Here is a 14,355-nt window from a genome sequence, read left to right on the forward strand (position 1 = left end):
ATCTGTGTCTTTTCCCCTCTGGTTCATCAGAATCGAGTGCTATGTGTGCTCTGGCACAGATGAACATCAGAGAATAATAGCAGCTGATGTGTGATGCTGCCTCTGTGTTGACACCAGACCCTGGTGCTCATAACCCATGCAGTCCTCCCAGCAACCCTGGGAGAGGATCTTAACTCCTCTCTCCATACATGGGGATTGAAGGCAGGTGAGGGCCCACACGTGTTCAGAGACTGCACCCTGAGAATTGCTTGGGGAATGAGTTGATGAGAAGCTGGTGCTGACTGGTAGCTTCTCCCGTGTCCTCCTGCTTTCCCCGAGCCTGCCTGACTCCAGTGAGTTCTGCCTCCAAATGCAAGTGAGTGTAGACTTCCTGTGGGAACCTGCTCCCAAGCTGCTGCTGTCTGGGTGCAGGAAGGAGGTGGGCCATGGTGCCTCCTGAGCAGGAGGAGCCTGGCAGCTTTCTTTTCCAAGCTGCTGTCTGCCTCTCCTCTTCCTCCATTGCACTTCTGTTCTGTCCCTGCCAAGGAAGAGCAGTACAGGAGAGTGCCAGGCCCTGGTGAGGCAACTTTCCGGTCAGGGAATCCTGTGGCCAATTGGGCTTTGGTGCCACATGTGCAGTGAGCTACTGGAGCTAGCGAGGTGGGGCCACTTGAATGAAGGCTTCCTCTCAGGGAAGTGTGAGGCTGGAGGCGAGGAGCAGGGTTGGGGGCCTGCTTAGCTTCCCTTTGGGGATGCCCTTGTGAACACCACAAGATCAGCACACGGAAGAGGCAGCTGATGGCATGCACGGTGGGCCATCCTGGGTTCCAGCTCTGGCTTTGCTGCCTGCCCTCACTGTGAGCTTGAGCAAGTCACTCAACCTCTTTCTCAGAGTAAAATGGGATTTATATTGGTTATCACCAAAGTAATGCCACATAACAAAAGATTCCAAAGCTCAGTGGCTGAAACCAACGTTTACTCTCAGCTCAAGGGCTGTAGGCTAGCTGCCACATGGCTGGGCTGGCCTGGCCCTAGGCTTTCGGCTCCAGGCTTGGCTGCAGGTTGTATTGATGTCTGCTCTCTGTGTCTCTCTTCCTCCTTGGGCCAGCAGCTGCCTGGACCCTGTGGTCAGCTCTACGTGTGTTTATGCTGCGACTTAGGCTGAAGGGGCAGTGGCTACTGAGATTTTCTTCTCACAGCAATTGACCAGAGGCCAAGAAGACCCTCCCAGCCTTGGGCACAGTCATGCCTCTGCTCTGACATCCCATTGGTCAAAGTAAGTCATGTGGACAGGGCCAAATTCAAGGGGTGGACAGTCACTCCACCCATGTGAGGCTATAGCAAGAATGTGGGTGACTCATTGTTTTATGGGGAGGGAAGACTTGGGAACCCTAATTCAACATGCCACCGAAGTGCAGAAGGGCTTTGATACAATACATGGTATCCAACCCATCTACTTCACAGACAGGAAATGAGGCTCCAGGAGCTGAAGTCACCCAGGTCACCTGACCACTGTGGTCCAGGCACTTCTGCCAGTGTGGTTTCATTTCATCCAGCTGGACAACAGTCCTCAGTGGGAACTGAAATTATTCCTGCTTTGTAAATGGAAGGTCTGAGGCTGGAGAGGAGAGGCCTGTAGCTGAGATCACCTATCCAGGAAATGGGGCTGGGGTAGGGATCTGCAGAGTTCTGATTTTTTCCATGTTGATTGCTAATATCTGTTCCCATTAGCCTTTAAGCCTGTGTTAAGTTAGGAGAGCAGGGAGCACTGGCCTGCAAGTCAGGATATCCCAATTTTGCAAATGGCTAGGTGGGTGATGTGGGCAAGTCCCTGTTGTTTAACTTGGCTGGTGCAGAACTGACGGTGAATGGCAGGAAAGCCCATTTCCCTCCACGGCCCTGCCCGTGCAGCCCTCCCTGGGCAGGGGATGCTATTTCTATACATCCTCCAGGACGCAGCCCTCCCAGGGCCCTGACCCTCACCTTCCTCTGTCCCCAGCTCTGAAGCAATGGAGAGCCTGGGGCCAGAGGGCCAGAGGATTTCCTGGCTCAGCACCCCAGCTGTCCAGAGAGCATCAGCAGGGGCCCGATCCTGTGTCCTTGCCTGGGTTCTCTGTTTCCAGCTGATCAGGGCAGATGAACAGGTGGCCCAGCGTCCTGCATTTGTCAGAGACCTGACTCCTGGCTTCTCTCCTGTGTGCCCACTTCACTCCGGGAAGAGCTAGAGCATCCCCCATTCCCCTCTGCCTGCCTGCCCTATCCCCACATCTCCAATCCCCCAGGGCTGGGAAACACAGTAGTCAATGTCTGACTGTTATCCTTGCAAGGAAAGGGAGGAAGAAGTGAACAGTTATGTATTGACCGCTCATGTGCCAGGCCCTACATAGCAATGGTTATTATATTGAAAGAATAATATATGATATAACATGTCCTAGATGAGCCTGTCATAGAAGGGGGGAGTCCTGGCTGGGGCTCAAGGGGCCTAGGCCTGAGTTCTGGTCCTGCCACTAACAGCACGTGGCCTGACTTCCCTGAACCTATTTCCCCATTTGCCAAATGGCCTAGGTGATCTCTTACGTCCCTCCCAACCCTGGTAGTCCAGGGTTGGGCCAGACAGAACCCTCCTGAGTAAACAGCCTGGCCATTTGCCTGTCTCCCCAGGTCCCAGTTTCATGGATTGTTTAGAACATTCCCTGGAATCTAAGCCACGGACGCGCCTGGTGTGCGGATGTGGAGCTGGATCTGGGGAAGGAGTCAGGCTGCTCTGAGCCCCCTTCTGTCAAGGCTGCCTTCAGGCGGGCTCTTCTCTGGAGTGGTTTGGCCCCATCTTGCCTTTGGCCAGGGATTGCTGCCGCCTCCAGGCTCCTGCTCTGTGCCCCTGGCTGGGAATTTGCACCCACGCAAGCTGCTGAGTGCTAATGAGAGGAGCTGGTAATTATAGGGACTGGAGTTGGGAAACTTGACTTCTGGGGAATAGATATTGGGGACAGCAGAAACGGCTGCATTTCAGGCTAATCGCAGGCGCCCAGGGAACTTGCTCTGTGTGTATGTTGGGAAGGGAGGTGGACTGTGCGCATGTGCGTGTGTGTCGGGTTCTTTAAAACTGCTAATTGTCAGGGTGAAAATATTTTCACACATTTGCTCTCCAGGAGAATGTTATTATGGTGCACACTGGCAGCCTCGTTGAAGTCAAACGGCACAGTCAACATGGAACTCCTAATTAATAGACGCTCATGCTGCTCTTGGGCACGGCAGCGGAAGTAATTATCATGATTTAATTGACTTTTCTCCCCTCTCTTATGCACTCTGCTTTTTCCATTTTCTTGAGCTTGGAAGGCTTTTTTTTTTCCTCTTTCCTTTCCTTTTTTTTTCTTTATGCATACTGTTTCTCATGCCAGTGCTCTGTCAAATCCTATTACAATAAATATTGTGACAGCAAAAATCTCTATATTACAGAAAAGTCCAGAGCCTGAGCCAATGGCTTACTTATTACTTATTACCTTCTGTTGGTTTTGTAAAGGTACAGACAGATCCAGGCAAAGGTGTCTGGCAAGGGGAAAGGGAGTTGATTTGCTCAAAAGTTTTGGTTTCTGAAAGCTCCCTGGGACTAAGGACACAGAGAACCATCTGCACTAGCACCGGCCAAGGAGGGTTGCTGTCAAGGTATAGTCAGGGCTTAAGGAAATCCAAGGGGCAAAACTGGGACACCTCTGAGCCCCTGCGACCAGCAAATGGAAGAATTCTATCTCTGGCCAGGCTCCTTCAGGGTGGCCCATGCTCTCTGTGCTTTCACTAGCGTGTTCTACTCACTCATGATAACCTTGACCCAACTGGTGCCTGCGCCACACATTCTCATGGGTTTCAGTTAAGTTTCTCATAGCCAACTGGCCAGAGCCCTAGGAGCCTCCCTATGCAAACCTGAATGCCTCCTGCTGTTAGGTGGGGCCTTCCACACCCAGCCATGCCTTCTGTTGCTAATGGTCAAGGGGTGGACTGCTCTGGGCACAGGTGTCCTCCCTGGTCCAGTCATCTGTGGCAAATGGACAGGGTCATATGGTGCACTGTCCACTTCTCAGAAGCTATGGACAGAGCTTTTTGCAATAGATGAGACTGTGGGAGGTGCCACGTGGCACTTGAGAGCTAGACTGTTTGTGATTGAATCCTGTTTTGGCCACTTGCTGTGCATTTTTGGGCAAGTTCCTTAAACTTCCTAAGCCTTGGGATCCTCATCCATAAAATGATACTTTCCTAGGTTGTCATGAAAGATACATGAGTGATATGGTTTGGATATTTGTCCCCCCGCCCCCAATCTCGTGTTGAAATTTGACCCCCAGTGTTGGAGGTGGGGTGGAGTGGAAGGTGTTTGGCTCATGGGGGTGGATCCTTTATGTCATGAATGGTTTAGTGCCCTCCCTGCAATAATGAGTAAATTATTGCTTTATTAGTTCATGCAAGAGCAGGTGTTTAAAGGAGCATAGCTTCTCTCTTGCTCCCTCTCTTGCCATGTGACATGCCTGCTCCCCCTTCACCTTCTGCCATGAGTAAAATCTTCCTGGGGGTTCACCAGAAGCCAGGCAGATGCTGTGCCATGCTTGTACAGCCTGTAGAACAATGAGCCAAGTAAACCTCTTTTTTAAATCAATTACCCAGTCTCAGGTATTCCTCCAGAGCAATACATATGGACTAATACAATGAGTTGGTTCTTGTGATACACCAGAGAGGCACTCAATAAAATGTTAACTTTTAGGGTGCAGAAAGATAGATGAGGCGGCTGCCAGTGTCTGATTAACAAGTGGCAACATGCTAAAATCACAGACATCGAACATTGCAATAAGCCCGAGAGATCATCAAGTTTAACTCTACACTCCTCAGTGTACACATGGGAAACTGAAGCACAGAGAGGGGATGTAGTCCTTTTTAAGGTCAAATAATTTTATCTAATAGGATATTGGACTGTTTCTCACGGGGCTAAAATTAGGGCCAAGACATTTCCTTGGGTCTCACTGGGGATTATTGAGAGTGGTTGACTTTTAATTAGAACATTACAAACAGTAGAATCAGGAAGAAGAAAAGATGAACCTGCGATTGTTCTGTTTCTTTGTACCCATATTGGGATGATTAGTTAAGTGCATATTAAGGTTCTGGCCTCTCTTGAAGTACATCATCTTCATTATTTTTCTCAGATAATTTCTCTGTGGGGTCAGTGGGTGAGATGACACTCATCAGCTATGTTATTTTAGACACTTAGTTTTTCTGAGCCTGAGTTTTCTCATCTGAAGAATGGGGATATACTTGACCCTACTTGGACTGAAAGCCATTCAAGGTCAGGGATGGTTTCTTCTTTACCTCCTCTTCCTCTTCTATATGGCTGACTACAACATTGTCTAGCACACACTGGGTTTCTGCATAAATTTACAGAAACTAACTAAATGATCCCTCAAGGTAGTAGAAAGAGTCACGAGGAATCAGGTCTGTGGACAGGTTGTGTGGTCAGCTTGGCTGTGCTCCTGAAAGGTGGGGCCATTTGTACAAGAGCTGAGGTTCCAGAATATCAGAACTGCAATCTCGACTGTCGTGGAGGAAGGGTGACCTTGGCTGGGTCTGCTTCTGAGGATGGCTGGGGGTGAAGGCCAGACTGGAGGAGTTGAGATGTGAATAGAAGATAGAGAAATGGCAACAGGAGGTATAGCCAATTCCTTCGAGAGGCCTGGCTGTGACAGGCAGGAAAGGTGGGGTGGGGGTACAGGGATAGGGACATTAGAGAACTTCTGTGTGTCGATGAGACAGGGCCAGGGATAGGAGGCATTCAGTAAATAGTTCCCAATTTAAATGAACTTTGATATGGGGGTCTTTCTTAACACTTTCAAGAATGGTTGTGGGTAAGATGATTGGTAATAACTGAGAACCAAAACTGCTAGTAATGGGTTAAGGCAGTGCCAGATGCTGCAAGGGGTAAACCCAGAATCTCAGTGGCTTAATACAATACACATTAATTTCTCACTCAGCAACAATTCAGTGAAAGTGGTGGGTGGCTGTCCACACAGTATTTTGGGTCCCAGGTTTCTTCCATTTTCAACATGTGGCTTCCAAGGTCATTATGGAAGAAGGAAGGAGTAAAGAGGGCTCACTTATTTTCTCATCACATTCTCACCAATGATAGTGGAAGTGACGCCCAAGTCACTTCCACTATCATTGGTGAGGCGTCACTTCCACTATCATTGGTGAGATTGAGTCACATGACCACATAGGTGCAAAGGAGGCTGCAAAATGTAGTTCCTGGCTGGCTAGCCCTTCCCAGCCACAGCCCTAAAAGGAGCATCCCAGTGTTTGGAGGACAGCCACCCTTCTGGAATTACAACCCCCTTCAGCTGTCCTTCCCCAAAGGCTGAGGAGACACAGGCTAACTCTGGGAAAATGTCAGACCCCAAATGAAGACCAGGACCCTGCTTCTGAGGACAAATGACATAAATCATTGACCTGGGCTTCACTTTCTCCAATTGTATAATATAAGTCCTGCTAAACCAAGTTAAGGGAATTAAAGGGACTGAGGGTCTCACATGTAGGCGGAGCTGAGTTGATTCTCCCACCAGCTGTGTAACATTGGGCAGGTTTCTTAGACTTTCTGAGTCCTTGTACAAATTCTCCCTGACTTGCAATGAGGATCAGCAAGACACTTCTGGCCTATAGTCAGCCCCCAGTGAATGTGAGCTGCTGATGTTACTATCCAGGTCATCACTTCATTCATTACAACATTGGAAAGTGACGCAGAATTTTTCTCAGCCACTTTGCCAATCAGGGACCTCCACGGCCGGCAACGCCCCCCCACTGCCCAGGCCTTGCTCAGCCCCAGGCCTACCACTAGAGGCACCCTGCCCACTCGGCCTGCTTGCGTTATAGCTTGTACCCACATTTGGTGGTTCTGGAACTCTTGTCCTGTGTCCAAGAAGAATGAGGATATGCTGACAATTCAAAGGGTGAGGATGGGTGGAGAAGAATTTTATTGAACAATGGAACAGCTCTAGTGGAGAGGCGATGCAGTGGGGGGCTTTCCCTCCCCCGAAGTCGGGTGGTTTCTCTCCTAGTGTGGCTGGGTCCAGGGCTTTTTATGGACTCATAATGGCGAGTGCATGCCAATTGATTTAGGAGTATGCAAAAAAGGTTAAAGTAAAGACACCACTCAAAGGTGGGCACAACAGTGTAGAAAACCAATTAGGAAAGGGTAGGTAAGTGTAGAATAGGTTAAGGGTGGGGATCAATCAGAGGAAAGCACGCCAGACTGGAAGACAGGTTCTCAATCTGGTCCATGGATTTGACTTGTAGCTTGGCTTTCAGGCTTTAAACTGTCTTCAGCTTGGAGGTGAGGTTTCACCGAGGACCTGCCCCTATTTGTCTCCTGCTGCTATCAAAAGTAAAGGTCCTGGCTTAGGTTTAAGGCAAAATGAATAGAACTGATATCATCATGTTTTTGTCATCAGCATTTTCCATCACCCTCTGAGACAATCAGAGAAGCTCATTTGAGTCAAGTAGCTGGAGGAGGGGAGGAAGAGAATATGAAAGAGGCCCCCCTCTCGGAGCTGGGCACCACTCATACCGGAAAAACAGGATTTATGGAGCTTATTTCTTGTCTGTCTCTGAAAAGAGGTACTAGAGTCCCGCGCTGTAGCCAGTCGCTGGGAATCGGTTAAAAAGCAAGGCTTGGTCATGACCGCCCCCAGCTCCACCTCCTGCTGTCGAGGTCTTCCCTCAACATAAAGCCTGCCTCACTACCATCATTGAGGGTTTGGAGTTCAGGCCTTTGAGGGATCATTTGTTTCTTGAGCTCAGTCCTCAGAAACCTCTGGTGCTTTTGAATTTCCCCTCTGCTAGGGAAGGATGGATTGGCACCCTGCCCTCACCCCACACCCCTCCTAGCTGTCACTATGTAGTATTTTAATTTATTGGTCCTGGCTATTCATTTGTCTTGTTAATTTTTCGCCTGCCCTCTACCTTAGCTAATCAGTTGGCCTCTTTGGGGGGCCTCTGATCACCCACCCCCAACTGGGGCTGGGGGCAGGGATAGGGGATGTGGTGGCCTTGATGTCTTTCAGGAAACCAAGCTGTGTAGGGGAGGGTCACTGGGAAAGTTCAGAAAGGAATGCTTCCCTAGGAGGGGCATTGGCCGTTCTGCCCTAACCGAATACCTCTGGGGCAGTCAGGGCCACCCTGTGACCTCCAAACAAAGCTGGGGCCTTGTCTAGGGCTGTGGGAAGCCAGACAGGACAATGGGAGGAAGGAGAAAGCAGGGAGATAAAGCCAGGGGCCCACGGGCCTGTGCCTGGGATTCCAGAGGCCGGCTCCTCACATCCCAGCCGCGGAGGCCTTCAGAGTAAACACACTGGGCTTCCTGGCTCACAGGGCCAGTGCTGGGTTTTAATTGTGGCTGTTATTGTTGAGATAATTGTTCAATTTCGGGAGAAGCCGGAGAAAGGAGAGACTGTGTGTCTGATGCTTCTGCGGGGATGATGCTCTCATTCATTCATTCACTCACGCTACAGATGTTGATTGGCACCAGCCAAAGGCTTCGCTTGGGGCTGAGAATGTAAAAATCAACATCAGCTCATCCTTGTCCTCCCTACACCCTTCTCTGGTCCTAGAGACAGACACTAAACCCATCCTCCCAGTTCAGTGTGGTCAGACAACAATAGGGGCATGAAGCTGTGCCAGTGCTGGAGCTTTACCTTCCTTTTATAGGGTGCTAGGTCAGAGCCCTCTCCCACCACCCCCCACCACCCCGAACTCGGGGAGGAGTTCTGACCTGAGTGCTCCTGCTGACTCCTGAATATCAAAGGAGGGCAGAGCTCCCTTTTGATCTCTTCTCTTGACTCCAAACTGAAGGACACGTAGAAGGCAACATGGTAGAGCCTGATGTTTATCCAGCACCTTCCATGTGTCAGAAACTGTGTGAGAGCTTTTGCAGATCACCTCAGCGCAGCCAAGAAGGGAGGGCTGACTTTTTCCCCATTTCACAAATGAGAAGACTGAGGCCCCACCAGGTTGAGTAAATGGCTCAGTTCACATTATTAGGAAATGGGCAGCCTGGGTGGGAGCCCCGGTCAGTCTGACTCCAGTGCTCTCAAGCTTCTCCCTGGGTCCTGCCACCTTCTGCAGTGTGCGCCCCGATCCACTGGTGGGCTCTCAGGCACCAGCAGAGGCTGAACCTCTCCTAGAACAAGGCTGGTCTTGCCTGACTTGATGCATCCCAGCGGGACCCCTCCTGTGTGAAGTCTCCTGACAGACTCCAGCTGGAAACAGGAGTCAGGGGCCATGCAGCTATCTCCTTACAGGTTTCAGGGATGTTGCCGTCTCAGCATTTGAACCTGATGGAAATGTTGAAGCGGGGGTTGGCTGGGTTTTTTACACCCAGGGCCTGTTTTCTTAGACAAGGCCATTTCACGGATCCTCAGACGTCCCCAGTTCACAACAGAGACCCTGGTGGGCTTGTTTCTCCATGAGTGTGTTTAGGGTTGGATGCTCGCTCTGTCTACTGTATACAGGCCTTGCAGCACATGCAAGGCAAGGCAGCCTCGAAAACCAGGGTGTGGGTCCCCACTCTGTCCTCTTTCTGACTGTGGGCCTCAGGCTGGGAGCTTCTCCTCTCTCAGCCTGCATTTCCCATCATTACAATGAAACAAGGATAAGATCTACCTTACAAGGCTGGAGGAAAGATAGTGGGAGATAGGGGCGACACTCTTACACCATACACAAAGTGAGGGGGCCATCGCAGAAAGGAAGGCTTTCCAGGAACAGGCAAGGCTAAAAGAAGGGCCGGACGTGGTGGCTTACGCCTGTAATCCCAGCACTTTGGGAGGCTGAGGTGGGCGGATCACCTGAGATTAGGAGTTCAAGACCAGCCTGACCAACATGGAGAAACCCCGTCTCTACTAAAAATACAAAAATTAGGCTGGGCGTTGTGGTGCATGCCTGTAATCCCAGCTACTTGGGAGGCTGAGGCAGGAGAATCACTTGAACCCAGGAGGCAGAGGTTACACTGAGTCGAGATGGCGCCATTGCACTCCAGCCTGGGCAACAAGAGCGAGAAACTCTGTCTCAAAAAAGAAAAGAAAAAAGTTTGCATTTGCCTGTACATGAAGGGTGGATATTTTTGGATCATCGTCTATGTGTCTATTGCCGGCAGGTACCACTGATATTAACACCTAAGCTTGCTGTGTGCCAGGCACTGCTGTCAGGGTTTTACCTGGCTCATCTTGTCTCACCGGGTTTAGAGATAAAGAAACTGATGCACAGCATGTTTAAGTCACTTGCCCAAAGTCACACAGCTAATAGGTGGTAGAGCCAGGATTTGAAACCAGAAATGTCAGACTCTAAAGCCAAAGCTCTTTACGCTGCAGGCCTTGCCTCTGGATGTTTGTGTGCCCTTGTGGATAGACACACACAGGGGTTTGGATTCTGCACAGAGCCTGAGTCAGCCGTAGTGTGGGGAGTGCCTTGGGGAGCCTGGGGTAGGGGCAGGATTTTACTCTCTTTCTGTATAATGTCATTTCTCCTTTATACACTTTTTGCCCTCCCTGACCTGTTGGCGCCTGTGCCCAGCTTACCATAGTCTTACGTGATTGGGGGCAGGAGGGACTCTGTCTTCTACATGTGAAGGCATTTGGACTCTTGGGTCCTTCCTGTTGTGGCCAAGAGCCTTTTAGCTCACGAGGGCCCTGACTGGATGTCTGGCCCCTCTGGGCTGGGCTGGAGTCTTGGGTGGATCCCGCCAACTCTGCCACCGCGCTCCTTCCCGCCTCCAAGGTCACTGCTTACACATGACCCTTCCGGGGGCCTGATGGTTTTCTGGCTGGTTGCTATAATCTGTCCTCTGAGCCTGTCCCAGGAGCTCTAGGCCCCGGGGTTGCTTTTCCAGGTCCCTGATGTTACTTACCTACCACACAACAGGGATCCCAGCATGGGAAGCCAGCAGACAGAACAAGACCAGCAAGCCTTGGGTACCTTGCGCCATAGCTTCCCTTTCTCCCTCAGCCCCTGCTGAGTCTTGGACCCTGAATGTCTGTGCAGACAGGTGTGCCCTACCCAAGCCCAGGCCCAGGCCCTGGAGGAGGGTAGGTGATTCTGCAAGGAGACTGGGGAAGTGCCTGGAGTCTGGGAGGCAGCATAGCCAGGGTGGGTAGGGAAGATGGGGGTGTCTCCAGGTAGGTGATTTCCTTATGCTGAAGGGGGACATATCCCACCCTGGGGTCATCAGGGACCTGGCTGGAATAAAGCCTTAGCCTGAACTCAGGTTAAAATTATCCCCCTTTCAAAATGTGGAAACCCAAACCACTTGTGATTTTGAATACCTCTCAAGAGACCTGTTCCCACAAAAGATAGCTTTCCACGTGGGAAGCTCAGTGTGCATTTGCGAGAATGGATGCTGAGGGGTTTGGAGACAGATGCATGAGGAAAGGGCAGTCTGGAATTGTGCAAAAGATGTTGGCAGAGAAAGGAGAGGGACATGGGAAGCAGGGATGGCTGGGTCCTGAAGCAGGAGAACTTGGCTGCCTTCATCCTCTGCAGGCCGGGACAGGCCTCCTGGGAGAGTCCAGGGCGCAGGAGTTTTAGGAAAGCAGGCTGCAGACTCCCACCTGGCTGTTTGGTTTGAGCCTTGGCTTCAACCTTACTCATGTTTCCCCACAGGGAAGACTTCTCTGTTCCTGGGAGTTCATGGGCTTTGGACCTTATTGTTATCATTATTATTATGTTGAGGGTCTTCTGTGTGTAAGCATTGGGTGTCTTGCACAGGTGGCTGTGCAGAGTGCCACAAGGTAGAGGCTGGGGGAATGAGGGTTTGGAGATGCGTATGGCCTTTACCTATGTGAAAGGCTGGAGGTTGAGGTGAAAAATCTAGCTTTGAAATCTTCATAGAGGACTGCATCATTCTGATCCCAAATCCGGTTCAGTTCTCTTATTGACTGATTGCTGCATTAAAAATGGTTTTTTAATTAAACAACAACAACAAAAAAAGCTGGCAGAGAGATGGAAGCCTCGATCTTCCATGAGCTGGCTGGAGGATCTTGGCAATTCTGATTTGTCTAGAACAGTTTCCTTACCTATAGGAGGATGAAGGGGTGCTCAGGGCCTTTGCAGGGCTGGTATTGCCACAGGTAAGTCCACAAGGCCATAAGCACTGCGGCAGGGGCCCCGGAAAGGTGGTCTGAGCTGAATGCATGAAGGTGAGCCCACTTGTGTGGCTTCATCTGCCATTGTATGATGGAGGCTTCTGAATCTCTAGCTAGACCTCTTTCCTACACTCCAGACCCCTGGTGTCTGGATGTCCCATGGGTCCTTTACTGACTTAACAGCTTCCCTGACCTTCATTCCCTCCCCCCTTCTGTAGCCCAGCTGCAGTGAATGGGGAGTCTCAGTCCACTCATGGCCCGAGGCCACGACCAGGGAATCCTCCCTGACTCTCCCCCTGCTTCACTCCAGCCCCCTCAATATCCAGCCCATCCCCAGGGCCTTTCCATTCTACCTCCTAAATAGCTCTTGAATCTACCCTCTTCTCTCCATCACGACCCTTGTGGAAGCCACCACTATCTCCTGCCTGGACAACTGGTCTCCCCACCTCTACTCTTGCCCCTCTCATCAATCCCATCTCTCTACTATAACGCAGTTTTAAAAATGAATGTTTATTTTTTAATTTATTGACAATTTTTAGAAAAAATTTAGGTTTACAAAAAATTTGAAAAGTACAAAGTTCCCAAAGAGACTCCCCTTACCCAGGCACACACATGGTTTCCCTGATATTTACATCTAATATTATTGTGATACATTTGTCACAGTTGAACCAATACATTGCGATTAACTAAAGTTCATAGTTTCCATTAGGGGTCCCTCTTTGCATTGTACATTCTATGGGTTTTGATACCTGTATAATGACATGTGTCTACCGGTACTGTGTCCTACAGAGTAGTTTCACTATCCCCCAAATCCTCTGTGCTCCATCTAACCTTCCCTCCCTTCCTTCTCCTGAACCTCCCACAACCACTAGTCTTTTTACACTCATCATAGTTTTGCCTTTCCAGAATGTCATATAATTGGAATTATACAGTATGTAGCCTTTTTAGACAGGCTTTTTTCACTAAGCAATATGCATTTAAGGTTCCCTCATGTCTTTTTGTGTACGATAGCTCATTTCTTTTTATCCCTGAATAATATTATATTGGACAAATGCAATTTGTTTACCCATTTACCTGTTGAAGGACATCTTGGTTGCTTCCAATTTTTTGGCAATCATGAAAAATACTGCTGTAAACATTAGTGTGCAGTTTTTTGTGTGGATACAAATTTTCACCTCATTTAGTTAAATATTAAGGAGTACAATTTTTGGATTATACAATAAGAGTATGTTTAGTTTTATAAGAAGCTGCTAAACTCTCTTCCAAAGTGGCTGCACCATTTTGCACTCCCCCCAGCAATGAATAAGAGTCACATCCATGCCAGCATTTGGTATTATCAGGATTTTGGATTTCAGTGATTTTAATAGGTGTATAGTGGTATCATATGGTATGAAAAAGATTATTTCATAGCCCAGACATTTTGAAACATGCAATATGAACCAACTGTGTCTCTCCCAGCATTCTGTGGTTCCCACTGCACTGAGAATAAAATTCCCGCTCCTTCTGTGGTCTGAAGGGCCTGCATGATCCTCCCCTGCCCTCCTCACGAGGTTACGTCACTTCCTTCCCCTAGCCCACTCCACACCATCCACATAGGCCTCATTTCAGTTCCTAGAACCATGCGATCTCTTTCTTAACTCAGGGGCACACAGGGTGTTCCCTCTGCTTGGAGCTCTTGTCCAGCCCTCTCCACCTGGCTGGCCCCTCTTATTCTTCAGTGTTCAATGCAGATATAGCTCCTTGGAGAAACCTTCCTCTTCTCTCTCATCCCACTCTATCTATTGCCTTCATGGCACATATTTCAAACTGGACTTACAGATTTATTTGCTGGATTATAGTTTGCAAGTGCCATAGCAGGGAGAAGCCATGCCAGTTTGCTCACCATCACACCCCAGTGTCTTGCGTGGTACTTGGCATAAAGGTATGGCTTGATATTTATTTGCTGACTGGAGAATGAATGGCTGGGCCAGTTTAGTTGGGCAGACAAGGGAAAGGGAAATATTTATTGAGCATTGGTTAGGCACCAGCCACAGTCTGGCCACATTCACGTTTGTTATTTTCTTTGATCCTATGAGGGAAGATCATCTGTACTTTACAGGTGACGAAAGTGAAGCAAAGGGGGCTTAGGGCAGGGATCATTCAAATTCCCACAGGGCCAGGCACCTAACACAAATAATTAAGCAAATTCAGTGAAAAACAAACAAGCAAATCAGCAGCT

General features: G+C 49.4%; 1 protein-coding gene across 6 annotated transcripts in view; it reads left to right on the forward strand.

Moving 5' to 3' along the window:
* Window positions 1–14,355, forward strand: part of TSPAN18 (tetraspanin 18) — a 205,648-nt gene that overhangs the window by 89,646 nt on the left and 101,647 nt on the right. Inside the window, exon 3 of one of the 6 annotated variants that reach the window (XM_016920716.4) lies at window positions 1,091–1,255. The exons of the other annotated variants lie outside the window; for them this stretch is intronic. The gene's annotated coding sequence lies outside the window, so the exon portion shown is untranslated. The remainder of the gene's footprint in view (window positions 1–1,090; window positions 1,256–14,355) is intronic. 6 annotated transcript variants of the gene reach the window in all.

This window comes from Pan troglodytes, chromosome 9, assembly GCF_028858775.2.
Source record: "Pan troglodytes isolate AG18354 chromosome 9, NHGRI_mPanTro3-v2.0_pri, whole genome shotgun sequence".
Taxonomy (NCBI): Eukaryota; Metazoa; Chordata; class Mammalia; order Primates; family Hominidae; genus Pan; species Pan troglodytes.